The sequence below is a fragment of the Cynocephalus volans genome, chromosome 3 (genome assembly GCF_027409185.1).
Source record: "Cynocephalus volans isolate mCynVol1 chromosome 3, mCynVol1.pri, whole genome shotgun sequence".
Lineage (NCBI taxonomy): Eukaryota > Metazoa > Chordata > Mammalia > Dermoptera > Cynocephalidae > Cynocephalus > Cynocephalus volans.
This window is the reverse complement of record NC_084462.1, coordinates 135122610-135136208: the sequence shown is the minus strand read 5'-3', so window position 1 is coordinate 135136208 and position 13599 is coordinate 135122610. Positions and strand designations below refer to the sequence as shown.

Below are 13599 nucleotides of genomic sequence, written 5' to 3'. Positions count from 1 at the left end.
TAAAAAAAATAGAAAAAAACTAAGGTAAATTTGCACATAGCAAAATTTACCCTTTTTAAAGTACAGTTATGTGAGTTTGAAAAATAAATACAATTATGTAACCACCACAATCAAGATATAAAACAGCTGTATCACCCCAAAATTCTCTCATGCTCCTTTGCAGTTAACTCCTCCCCTGGTCCCTGGCAACCACGAATCTGTTTTTATTCCTATAGTTTTGCCTTTTCCAGAAGGTCAAATAAGTAGAATCATACAATGTTTAGCCTCTTGGGCCAGGCTGCTTTTTTTTTGGACCTGGACTGTTAGTTTAAAAAAAAAAGCTCTGATGACCTTGAGATTTTTCTGTTTTGACCATGCCTCTTAGGCTCAGAATTTTATGACTTTCACTTACAATTCCCTCATCCCTTGAAATTCTGTTTAGAAACACATATTCTGAAATTGTAGTCATCGGATTTAAGGGACCAGAACAAACAAACTGAACACATGTCTCGTTTCTTTTTTGATGCGGTAGTAAACAAATGTAGTACTTTAGAGACCTGGCTGAGCCACTGACTATGTAGCCTTGTTTAAGTTACTTAACTTCTTCGTTTCTCTGTTTCTTCCTATTGAAAGTAGAATGATCATTCCTGCTAAATTAGATGCTGTAAGGATTAAGGAGAGTAAGGCATGTGCTCTTTGCATAGTAAAGGGCAGAGATGATAGTACTAGGCTGCTGGTTTTAAGACTTGGCTCAACCACTCACTAGTTGTGTGACCTTGGAAAAGTTACTTTGTGCCACAGTCTTCTCATCTGTACGTGGTGATATTAACAGTATCTCCCTTACAGAATTATTGTGAGGATCGGGCCTGGCTGCTTTGACTCAGCGTTATGTGTTGGAGATTCACTGACGGTGTGCGAGTGCTAGTGGGTCTAGCTCTTCTGATGTCAACAGCAATGTGTGAAAGTTGGTGTGAGAGAATGTACAGATCTAGGGTGGGGCATTCAAAAAGGGCACACAGGAATCCAAAGAGGAAATTTCTAAGTGATCGAGTAAAGACTGTTTGAGGTAGAAATTTTAATTTATTTTACTTAATGTAATAACACCTGGCCCTTTCGCCGCAGCCATGAGTATGCTCAGGCTTCAGAAGAGGCTTGCCTCCAGTGCCCTTCGCTGTGGCTAAAAGAAAGTCTGGTTGGACCCCGATCAGACCAATGAAATTGCCACTGCCAACTCCCCTCAGCAGATCCGGAAGCTGATCAAAGATGGGCTGATGATCTGCAAGCCTGTGACTGTCCATTCCCGGGCTCAATGCTGGAAAAACACTTTGGCCTACTGGAAAGGCAGGCATATGGGCACAGGTAAGCGAAAGGGTACGGCCAATGCACGGACGCCAGAGAAGGCAACCTGGATGAGCAGGAGGAGGATTCTGCGCCGGCTGCTCAGAAGATACCGTGAACCTAAGGTTGACAGCCACATGTGTCACAGCCTGTACCTGACGGTGAAGGGGAACGTGTTCAAAACAAGTGGATTCTCATGGAGCACACGCACAAGCTGAAGGCAGACGAGGCTCGCAGCAAGCCCTTGGCTGACCAGGCTGAGGCCCGCGGGACTAAGACTAAGGAAGCCCAAGTGCCGTGAGGAGGCCTCCAGACCACGAAGGAGGAGGAGATCATCAAGACTGTCCAAGGAGGAAGACACCGAGAAATACAGTTTCCTTCCTATTTGTACATAGTGGCCTCGGTGACTACATAGATCAACCATTCAAATAAAATAAGCCTTTATACGCAAAAACAAACAAACAAACAAAAAACCAACAAAAAAATACCTGTACCGTGTTTGCTGCATCCGACACTGTTCTTGGGGCTTTACAAATAATAGCTCACTTAACGCTCAACCTCTCAGGTAGGAGCTATTATTATTCCCATTTTACAGATGAGGGAACTTAACTACATGGAAGTACAAAGTGATTTACGTCAGTTAGTTAGTAAGTGAAGGAAGGAAGGTTTGAAGCCAGTCCATTTAATTGTTCTCTTCTGCCAAAAATCACAGCCATCTATGAAACACTCACCACTGTAGCAAAGAGAAGCCAGAGCGAATTTAAAGTCCATCCACTGAAGCAAAGCAGCCTTCCTTAGAAACTGAAAGTGTATTAGTTTGTGCAGTAGGAACAAAAATAACTGCAGATTTAGAAATACAGTACAGACTGTATAAAATTTAAATTCAGGGTATCTGCAGAAACACAGAGTGCAAATTTTCTGTAAATGAATGACTCTGCCTTGATTGAGGTAAGTGACCTAATGTGGAAGCAGCCCAAAACACTGAACGAAAAGTGGAAAACCCACTCCGAACAGATAATGACAGACAGGGGCATGGTCAATATCATTTATAAACATTAATTGAGCACCTGTGTTTACTATCTCCCCAGTATAGGGGTCCACTCTGAAGGTCTCTGTATATTAATTGTTGTTCGATATGTTTATATTTATGGTTAGGTTTATTTAAATGGATATAGTCCTTTACATAGTATTGATCAGGTTCCTAACTTAGTCTTTTTATACAGAGCTAAATTTAAAGGACCTATAACTATTTGCACTAAATAGATTTGAGTGGGAAATACCATCAAGATCATAACCACAAATGAGCAGAACGGAATTTATCAAAAAGGTGTAATTTTGTTTCATGTGTTGCACTTGCCTGTTAAAGTGGTACCCCAAGTTGGAAGCACTGGAATTTGTCCACTCACTCCAGATAGTTAATACTATCGCCTTCATTCTCTTAAACCTAATGACTCATAGAACTATCAAATTATTTCCTTCTTCTATAAAAGTTTAGGTAACAAATTTAAGTATAGAGGAATACCCATTCACACCACAGAATGGTCAAAACTGAAGAATCATAATATTGTGTTGGTGAGGTTGTGAAGCAACTGGAATTCTCATACACTGCTAGTGGGAATGTAAACTAATACAAACATTTTGCAGAAAATGTTTTGCAGTACCTACTAAAACTAAACATACATATGACCTACAACCCAACAATTCCATTCCTGAGTGTACAGACAAAAAAAAATTTTGCTTATATACACAGAAAGGGTATAAAAATGTTTGTAGTCTTTACATACTATAGCAAAAAATTGGAAACAACTCAAATGTTCTTTAGCAAAAGAATAGACAAGTTATGGTATATTCATACAATGGAATACCAAAAAGTTTAAAAAATACTGCTACGGGCAAACAACATGGATGTGTGCCACAGACATATGAGAAAAAGATGCCACATACCAGGGAATACATACTGTATGATCCTATTTTATGAAAAACAGGCAAAACTAATCTACGGTGATGGATGTCAGAGAAAAGGTTACCTGGAATTAGTGGTGATGGTGGTTATTGAGAACCTCTGGGGTACTGGAAATCTTCTACATCTTGACTTGGGTTATGGTGACATGTATTTGGCTGAAGACACACACTATACACACACATAAAAAAGTCACTGAAGTATTGCATTAGTCCATTTCTGTTGCTTATAACAAAATACACAGAAATGGATAATTTATAAAAAACAAAATTTATTTGCTTACAGTTTCTGAGCATGGGAAGTCCAAGGAACACATCTGGTGGAGGCAGCAGTGACCCAGGTGACTCACACTGCAAAATGGTAACAGAGAGAGCAAGAGACCAACCTACTCATTCACTCTCCTTTTAAAGCCCTCAGAACCACAATCCTGACCACCACTACTAATCCCTTCACTACAGCACGGCCCTACAATCCAATCACCTCTTCAAGGCCCCACCTTTCAATTACCATAATAGGATTTCCCTCCCTCAGCAGATACAGTGGAGATTAGGCCTCAGTAAGGTTGGGGAACATCCACTCCATAGCAAGTGTACACTTGAACTTTATGCACTTTGCCATATGAATGCTGTACCTAAAAAAAAAAATTATGATGCTTTTCTTTTGTCAATATGTACATCGTAGCAAGAGGAGCAAGGACTTCATAATTAAGCAGGATCTGGGTAACCATTTGTTACGTTGAATGTGGACAAATTCCTTGATCTCCTTGATTTTCAGTTTCCTCATCTGTCTAAATGGAATTCGTAATAACCACCTTTCAGAACTGTATAGTCCTCATGAAATAATGAATATTAAATCCTGCTAAATACTGTGCATGAAGCACTATTAAGAACAATTTTTCAGAGTTTAGAAATTAGTAACTCTTCTCTGTGTTGAGCAGGGGTTGTGTGTAGACGCGAGGAGGGGGTTATCGGCTTCTCTAGATGAGCACTTTTGTGTGTCTTGCTGTTAACTATGAGTGGGATATTTCACAACTCTGTAAGCATAAAAGCCAACTTGTAGAAAATTGTTAGCAATGCAAATAATTCTTGTCAAAGAGCAACACAGGTGGGATGAAAATGATTTCTGGGGTGAAAAGATCACCCCAAGGTTACACTGTTATTCCCAGTAGGACAAGAAACAGGTTTGTATCTAAATTATGAATCATATTCAAGCATTCTTTTTGTTTTTCAGCCTCTATAAATACTTCGGTGTTCCTGATTCTTTGTGAACCACCCTGCTGGTCCTTTCATTAATGAGCTAGAAAACCTTTGACATCTATTCACTCTCTATTTGAATGAGTCATGTTTTAAACTTTATCTCTGACAATATTTAGCAGAGTACTTTGCTCATAGTAAGTGTACAATTAGTTTTAGCTCTTATTCTCACCCAAATTTGTTTTCTTCCTTCTCTGTCTGGGTGTGAGAAACAATATAAAATGAGATGTGTTTCTTCTATAACTGGTATTCCAATTAATTTTTAATTTCATCAATATTAATATGAGATTACTTAAAACCACAGTACTGAAAATATTTTACTGTGTTTATAGGTTGGCATTGAGTTTTTTCTTTATCAGAAAGTTGTAGATTAGGGGCAGAAGTAGAGAGTACTATAAATTTGTCTTACAATGTTTTTCTTCCAGGTGCATCTGTTTAAGGTCGTGTAGATGAGAATGGGCTAGGGGAAGGGAAAGTAGATTAGATTTGCTATACTTTGGTCGGGCTATCCAAATCCAGTGGTAGATGGCATGGTGGTGTGTTTGCTAGAGTTGTGGAGAGCAGAGAGGACACTGATTTGGCAGGTGGTATATTGAGAGGTAACTGTAAAAACACATTTTATGGATCTTAATCATTTAAAAAGTATTTTCATGTATATTATCTCATTTGATTCGCAAAACAACCCCATCAAATGTATTCTTTCATTTTATATAAAAGGAAGTAGAGGCACAAACAGTTCAGGGTTGCTCAATGCATTAGTAGCTTTTAGAACTGAGACCACCACCAAGTCCAGTGCTTTCTCCATGTCATCACACTGCCACTACTTACCTACTGCAGAGCACTGAATGTTTGTGTCCCCCCAGAATTCATGTTAAAGCCCAAATGTGATGGTATTTGGAGTGCGGCCTTTAGGAGGTAATTAGTTTGTAAGGGTAGACTCCTCATAAATGGGATTAGTGACCTTATAAGAGACAGGAGAGAGATGATCACGATCTCTCTCCCCCTCCCTCCCCTCTCCTTTCCCTTCCCCCTTCCTCTCCGCACTAGGTGAGGATACAATGAATAGAGCCATCTGCAAACCAGGACGAGTGTTCTCATCAGACACCAGATCTGCCAGCATCTTAATCTTGGACTTGCCAGCCTTCAAAACCATGAGAAGTAAATCCCTGTCGTTTAAGCCACCCATTCTATAGTATTCTGTTACGGCAGCACAAACAGACTAAGACACCTACCAACCTCTTTGTAATCTCTTTGTAACCTGATTTTTCCTGTACAGCTCTCATGCTGAAATTTTCAAGATTGGATATTGGTACTTCCTTTTAAGCATCTACCAGCAAAAGATCTGACAATTAGCAGCAAGACTAATTTTTACAAATTAGTAGGAAAAAGAAAGATACAGTATTTTAGCTAAGATTTTCTACTTTGTGAAATGTTTACATTTACTCTCAATTTAGAAAAAAAAACACCAAACAGTTTGGGCTTTGGAAGCCGCAAGAATGTGGGTCTTTTCCTTATTGGAAAGTGATAAGTAAGGGGCAGGAGTGCATGATCCTTCAAGTTTACCTTAAAATGTTTTTCTTTGGGCGAATCTGTTTAAGTGTTTGGAGAGGAGCATGGAACATGGGAATGAGGAGTGTGTTAGACTTTGATGTGCTGGGTCAGCATATCTCAAACCAATGGTGGGTGGTGTTCTTGGTTCTTGCTAGAGTTGTGATGAGGGGAGAGGAAACTGGGGAATACAGTCTGAAAACAGCTGTCCTATTCACCTAGACAGCCTTGGACCTCTGAAATATTACAGGCAAAGAAAGCTGGGAGATATGGAGGTCTGAATATAAATAATAATTTTTCTCCTTCTCAGAATACAGGAAATGGGATAAGAACATAGGTTTAGATGCTAAAAGAATCAAAAGTCTGGATGCCGAGTCTTTCTCTTCACTTCATATTTCCTGGTGTTTTATGCCTCTTATCTGACACGATTAGTCCAGTGCTTCTTCCTACTTTATGGTAATTACTGACTGTCAGCTCCACTCTTCACCTCAACTGAGCTGGGGGCCATTAATAATCATCAGGTTAGCCTGGAAGCTCTCTCTTTCCTCTATTGCTAGTTCCTCAGAGAGGGCTGAGCCAGTGCCTAAAGCCTAATTCTGAAGATCTCGCCTTCTGTTGATTTATGTCTCACTGTCTTGGCTAAGACCCTGCTGGCCTTCAAAGTCCCCAGCTCTTTTTAGTACAGAATTTTGTCCCTATTCATTTATATATAGTAGCTGGGTGGGCATTTAAGGTATCTTTAAGCCAGACATATGGTAAAGTGTTCTAACTCAGAGCAGGACATAGCAGAAATAATCGAATGCCCTAAAGGGACAGGAAAAGAAAATCTATTTCCAGAACATTTGCATTCTATTAATGAGCACCTCAGGTCAGGTACCTGATAATTTTGCATGCATTATAGAACCAGATGTGTTCCCAGAATTCACTTAGGCCACATTCCTAAGGCTTTCCTTCTCCCCTATGAAAAAGACTCTTCTAGAAAGTGAAAATGGCATTAGCAACCTCAGTGCTGAGTGGGCATGAGCTTTTTTCACCCAGTACACAGTGGCATTGGTGCCACAGAGCACAGGAGCACAGCGCCTGCTGCACAAGGCAAAGGCTGCTTTCTGCTGTCTTGTTATCCTCTGGAGGGAGTAACATTAGCATCTCCCCAGCCTTTCATCTGCCACCTTTACCCAGCACTCGGCTCTTGTCTCTCAGCTGGTTGACAAGTTCTGTTTTCAGTCACCAGGGAAGGCCTCGCTTCCATGTGGCTCTGACCTTAGCAGGGGAGCCGTGGCAGGCAGAGAAGCCAGGCAAGGCCAGGGAAGGAGACCATCGCGGTACCAGCACCTGCTCACCACAGCTCAGAGTCAAGTGCTGAGTACCGGGCAACTTCTGGAGAATTTTTTATGTAACGATAAATAGGTATTTGCAACCTACTTGTTGACAGAAGGACAAGAATTCTCTGAGGCAATTTGTGCTTTCTCTTCTCCTGCCAGCCTTTGACATGCCTTCTTCCCCTTCTCCAGAAGTTTCAATGTGTTATGTCTTTAATGTGGTTACCGAATGACGTCAACATTCTGCAAATCATTTTGTCCACTGATTTTTTTTTTAATCTTTTCCAGAAATTGTCCAGAGAGCAGAGACCATATTTACTAATTCAATCGGTGTTGCACCATGAGGATGTCTAAAGGGCGTTTTGATGATATTGCTGAGTGGCTCTCAAGACATCCAGTGAAAGCTGTGAAAACATAGTATATCCCATAGTACTTATACAACCACCAAGATTATTGTAAAAAGAGAAGGCAAATGGCAGGGAAAGTGGTGGCACTTCTGATGTGACGGTGACTTCATTCATCATCCCAGCACACAGCAATAATGCTGGGATGAGTGACGTTCTATAGAGTGTGTGTTCCAGGTAACTTTCCTGAAAATCAATCTTGCCATTCTGTATGCCCTTCAAATATTACACCCTTCTGTTTTATCTGCCTGGAATTGCATAAATAATGTTTTCATTCCTTTAAGGTTTCTTGACCACTGTTAAAAAATTCCGGAGGGTGGTACACATAAGCTTTATCAGACATCTCCACCTTTATGTAAAGAGGCATCTGGGCCTTTCTTCCAGAGAAAGTGTTGATGGAGCAAATATTATTAAATTTGCATTCACAGTCTTACCCTACCCTGTTTCTAAGGGGGACTCTCTTTGCCTCCTACTACAGAGGTGACAGGTAGCGAGAACTAGTAGATGACTAGACAGGTTAAAGTGACTTCCATTAGAAGAAATTTATGAATCAAGAGGGACTAGGGAAGAGATGAAAGGGGAAAGGAGAATCTGTGAGAAATGGAGATTTGTAGAGAATGTTTAGAAGAGAAGAGCGATTTGGACGTGGTGTGCAAGTTGCTGTGAAGAGGGGCTAGTGGTGAATTTTGCTTGAAGTTGTCCCAGCATGAACCCCTTCTAAGTTCCTTGGACCTGAGTAATGTTTTTACATGTTCATTTTATTATACTCTTCTTGCAGAGCACTCCTCCCCACAAACCGTATAAGCTTCAGGCTCCATAAATCTGAATCTTGAAGTAGGTCTAGAGAAGTAAATGAGCGATGTTAAGACAAATTTTCCAAACCCTGAAAAGTAAAAGATGACTGTGTGCCTTCCTTGCCATGCTGGGGCCCTGTATAAGAAGCCTACCCCAAGGTCATCTGAATTCAGAAGTGTGTAAAATTGGCTGACTTACTAGCTACCAGCTATTTATTAGACTGTTTTACAACTCTGGAAGGGTAGCCTTTAAACTTTGCAGAAAACTGATAAGATGCAAATGTTTTTGCCTATTGCTATGAACAGAATTGTGTCCCCAACCTCCCATTCATATTTTGAAGCCCTCATCCTCAGTGTGGTAGTATTTGGGGATGGAACCTTTGAGAGGCAATTAGGTTTACATAAGGTCATGACGGTGGGGCCCTTGTCATGGAATTAGTGCCTTTAGAAGAAAAGACACAGAAAACTTGACTTCTCTCTCTGTCTGCCATGTGAGGACACAGGGAGAAGGCAGCCATCTAAAAGTCAGGAAGAGAGCCCTCCTCAGAAAGTGACCATGCTGGCACCCTGATCTCAGACTTCCCAACTTTCAGAATTGCAAGAGAATACATTTCTATTGTTCAAGCCACCCAGTCTAGGGTATCTTGTTATCGCAGTCTGAGCAAAGACATTGAGAGAAAATAATTTTTGCCCTGTAGAGATGTAAAATGTTTCTGAAAGTAGAAGAGAGAACCCCAAAGATAATTGTTTCTTGCTCTGTAATAAATTAATTAGTTTTATATATAATTAACAATCTTATTCCTGCATTTACTTTTGCTTTCACTAACTTTATATACGTCATATTCTCTTATCATCCTTTGATCTAAAACGATTGTCATCATTTTAGAGTTAAAATAAAACTTTGACACATGCTCACTATGTATTTGTATAAGAATTGTGTTTCTTAATTTTAAAAATAAAACTTTTGGTAGTGAAGAGAATCCTTAGGAATTATGCTGCATGTTGTGTAATGTATTTCACTTCACTGTCTCTTTGTGAGATGTCACTAAAGATTTAAATTACTTTTTAGGGGCTGGCTGGATGGTTCAGTTGGTTAGAGCGCTGTGCTGATAACACCAAGACCCAGGGTTCGATCCCTATACCAGCCAGCTGCCCAGTCATACAACACGTAGCTCTCTTGAGACCCTTTTTATTGCAACACTTCTCCCTGTGGATTATGGTTTCTCATAGTCTGATAGTCTAGGTTTTATGGGTCAAGGCTGCCCTTGCTGTTCTTTTTATGTATATTCATCCAAAAAATATTTATTGAGCACCTAATATGTGCCAGTCACTGTTCTAAGTACTAGGGACTACACCATGATCTGTACAGGCAATAATTCCTGTCCTGTCCTCATGGAGATTATATTCTACTGGGAAACACATGCAATAAATAATCAATTCAATATGATTGTTAGATGGTAATTAGGTGTTGGAAAAATTTTTTTTGAGGCTGGAATATGCCGGCACATTTGAGGACTAGCAAGGAGGCCATTGTGTGGCATGAGCAAGGAGAGAGTGGCAGGACACAGTTCAGAAAAGAACAGGGGGTAGAGAAACAGGTCTTGATTTAGGGTCTAGTTGGGTTATGTCAGAAATTTTAAGGATTTTAGTTTTTGAAGTGAAACTTTGAGTGAAATGGGTAATTTGGGGACAATTTTTAAAGAAGGAAGTACACTATCTCATGTTTGGGAAGGATCACTTTGGCTGCGGTAATGAGACAAGTGGGGATGATGATAAAAGCAGGGAAACTAATTAAGAAGCTACTTCAGTCATTCAGGTCAGAAACATCGGCAGTTGGGCCATCGTAGAAGTAATAGGAGTGTTGAGAAGTGGTCAGCTGCTGTGTATGTATGGAAGGGCGGGCCAACAAAGTTTGCTGATGGATTAGATGTAGAGTCTGAGAGTAAAAAGAAGATGTATGAATGACTCCGTGCTGTTTGGCTTGAGTAACTGGAAGAAAAGACAGAGTTGCTGTTTGCTTAGCTAGGAGAACTGCAGGAGGAACAGTCTGAAGGTAAGATCAGGAGTTCCACTGTGGACATGTTAAATATGGGATGCCTATTAGCCATCAAGTGGAGATGTCCAGTAGGCAGTAGACAGTTGGCATACAAGACTGGAGTTCAGGTGAGAGGTCTTTGCTAGAAATGTAAACTTGGGAGTCATCAGGGCAGAGGTGGTATTTAAAGCCACGAGAGGAGAGGAGCTCAGTAAGGCAGCAAGTACAGATAGAGAAGAGGTCCGAAGACTGAGCCCTGAAGTACTGCACTATTTGAAAGTTAGTAAGATGAAAAAGAACCAGCAAAGGACTCTGGGCTAATTATAGAGGAGGAAAACCAGGAGCATGAGGAATCCTGGAAGATGAAAGAAGAAAGAGCTTCGAGAATCAGGGTGTGATCAACTATGAAATGCTGCTGATAGGTCAGATGAGATGAACTCTGAGAACTGACCACAGGGTTCAGCAGTGGATGTCACTGGTGGTCTGGATGACAGCAGAGTTGTTGGAGAAGTGGAGGTGAAATTTTGAGAGGAGTGAGCTGAATAGGGAATGGGAGGAGAGGAACTGGAGACAGTGAAGATAGACACCTCATTCAAGGGATTTTACTATAAATGAGAGCAGGAGGATGGGTCAGTGGCTGGAGGGTGACATGGGATCAGGACAGGGTTTTTGTTTTTAAAATGACAGGAAAGAGCAGCTATGCCAGCATAGATCTGTAGTATGTGATGAGCTGGATTTAACCGGGATGGGGGATGCCATGTGAGTACACTGGAGTGAGAAAGACGAACTACAGAATCTGAGCTAGGTAGGGAGGACGCAGTTTAAAGGCAGTAGGATCAACAGCCTGTAGGGGCACAGTTCAAAGGAATTGGGATCAACAGCCTGTGCATGTGTCAAAAAGCTGTTGGAATTAGAAAAATTGGGGAGTTGGGGAGATAAGCAGGAAGGTCAACACACGATGATTGAGGAGGGGTAACAAGTCTAGGACATCCCCACAGGAGTGGGCAGCCGAGGCAGGGGAGGCCTGGAGGTTGGGAAGGCGGGAGGGGCGCTACTGAGCAGCACGTTCCTCGCTACCTTGCTGAGGCGTTTCCAGCTGCTGTCTGCTCTCCTGATCAGTGACTTTGCCCTACCACTCGTTACATATAATGAATACTACTCCTGAGTAACAAGGAATGGAAAGGACAGCCATTGTGAACCTTGACATCCCCAAGCACTGTGACAGTGTGTTTGGGGAGTACGATGGTGGGCTGACAGCTAAATTCTTCAGGGAGTAAGGATCTATAATGCCCGCACGTCAGGACATGGGGCAGAAGGAGGGGGATAAGCCTCTGTGCTGTCCCTGAGCCCCCAGAGATGTCCCTGTAAAGGAGGACTACAGGGTAAAGAGAACCCAAGGAAAAGGATCCCTGGAGGAGGAAAAGAGGCCCCAAAATGGAGTACAGTCGAACAAATTTCACCAGCTTCACAATTCAGCCTTGGACCAGCCCAAGCAGTTTTCTTGGTCTGTAAACGAAGGTATGTCTTGCGGCCTTTAGAATGCCTAATTCATACCTGGTATAATGCGTTCCAGAACGCTCAGTGCAGCCATGAGTCAGACAAGAATCATAAGCCACACTACCCAGCCCAGCAAAAAGGACCTGTTCTCTTCAGCTTTTGTTATCTCCTTGATTTATTCATTCCTTCCTCCCTTTCTCCTCTGGTCCCTTATCAGTCAGAGCCAGGATAAGCAGTATCTAGAGGTTTTCAAGGTTCTTCTGGTCCTGCTTTTCTTTATGACAATAATTGGGCCTTGGATCCACTTTTGGGCAGGTGCAGCTCCCTCCTGGGCAGGAGAAGATTCAGAGCTCTGGGAAGGAGGAAAGTTGCCTGCATGAAAGTGTTAACACAGACCAGGCTCAGCCACCTGCTCACCTTGAAGCTGCTTCCCTGGTCCCTGTGCTGCTCTGCCCATCACAAATGCCCAAGCACAAAGTATAGGACAATCAGCCACAATGGCACCAAATAACTCATGTTGAGGAAGCTAGTCACTTTTACCAAGGCCACTCATACTAATAATCCATGGCCACTGCCCAAAAGGCAAATGGCACTAGCCCTCCCCCACCTCCTACACCCAGACGTCTGTCCTGTATTACTGTCTCGTCTTCTGCAGCTTTATGCTCCCTTCTTGTGATTCCTCCCACTCTCATTCTCTCTCCCTCCAAACCCTTTACACTTTCCACTGTGCCACCATTCCACAGAGAATAAATACTTCAACATTTTCTTCTTTACAATGTCCTTCCACCACCATTAGTTGATGCCTGCTTTTCCGCGAAGGTACACAGTCTCTTGCTTCCCTCTCTGGTAGAGGCTGCTATTTGCCCTCCATGCTCCTAGACAGGAGGCAGGGGTTGGGGTCAGGAATTACCCAGCTCCCTGGTGCTGCTTTTCCACCATGTGTAAAGAGCACTTCCCCTGTTAACGTTTATGCCAACCAATGCTACCAGTTTCTATCTCCCATAATCACTAAAGATGTAGACATGTGGTCTGTACCATAAGTTTTCTCACCATCCCCAAATGCTGACACAATTCTGGGATATTTAAATATATGTGTAGATGACTACTCAACACACTGGCCTTTAATTCCTTGAACTTTTCAAGGCTCAAAGCTAAGCTAGTTATGGTCTGGAAAGATTTGATATCAAAGGATATCAGTCCTTCTAGCTTTCTCAGTGCACCTGCACTCAGAAGAATCACCAGGCCCAGGATTCTTTCTTTTCCTCCTAATTCAGTGATTGTCAAACTGTCACAGGTATTAGAATCACTTGGAGGGCTTGTTAAAACACAGATTACTGAACCCAGCTCCCAGAATTTCTGATTCAATAGGCCTGGAGTGGAGCTCAAGAATTTGCATTTCTAACAAGCTCCTGGTGATGCTGATACTGCTGGTTTGAGGACAGCACATGAGAACCACTGTCCTAAAGTGTGTG

The 13599-nt window shown here is 41.8% G+C and overlaps 1 pseudogene; it reads left to right on the top strand.

The window, feature by feature from the left end:
- Positions 1-1103: 1103 nt before the first annotated feature.
- LOC134372757 (large ribosomal subunit protein eL19-like) lies at positions 1104-1712 on the top strand (annotated as a pseudogene).
- The last annotated feature ends 11887 nt before the right edge of the window (positions 1713-13599 follow it).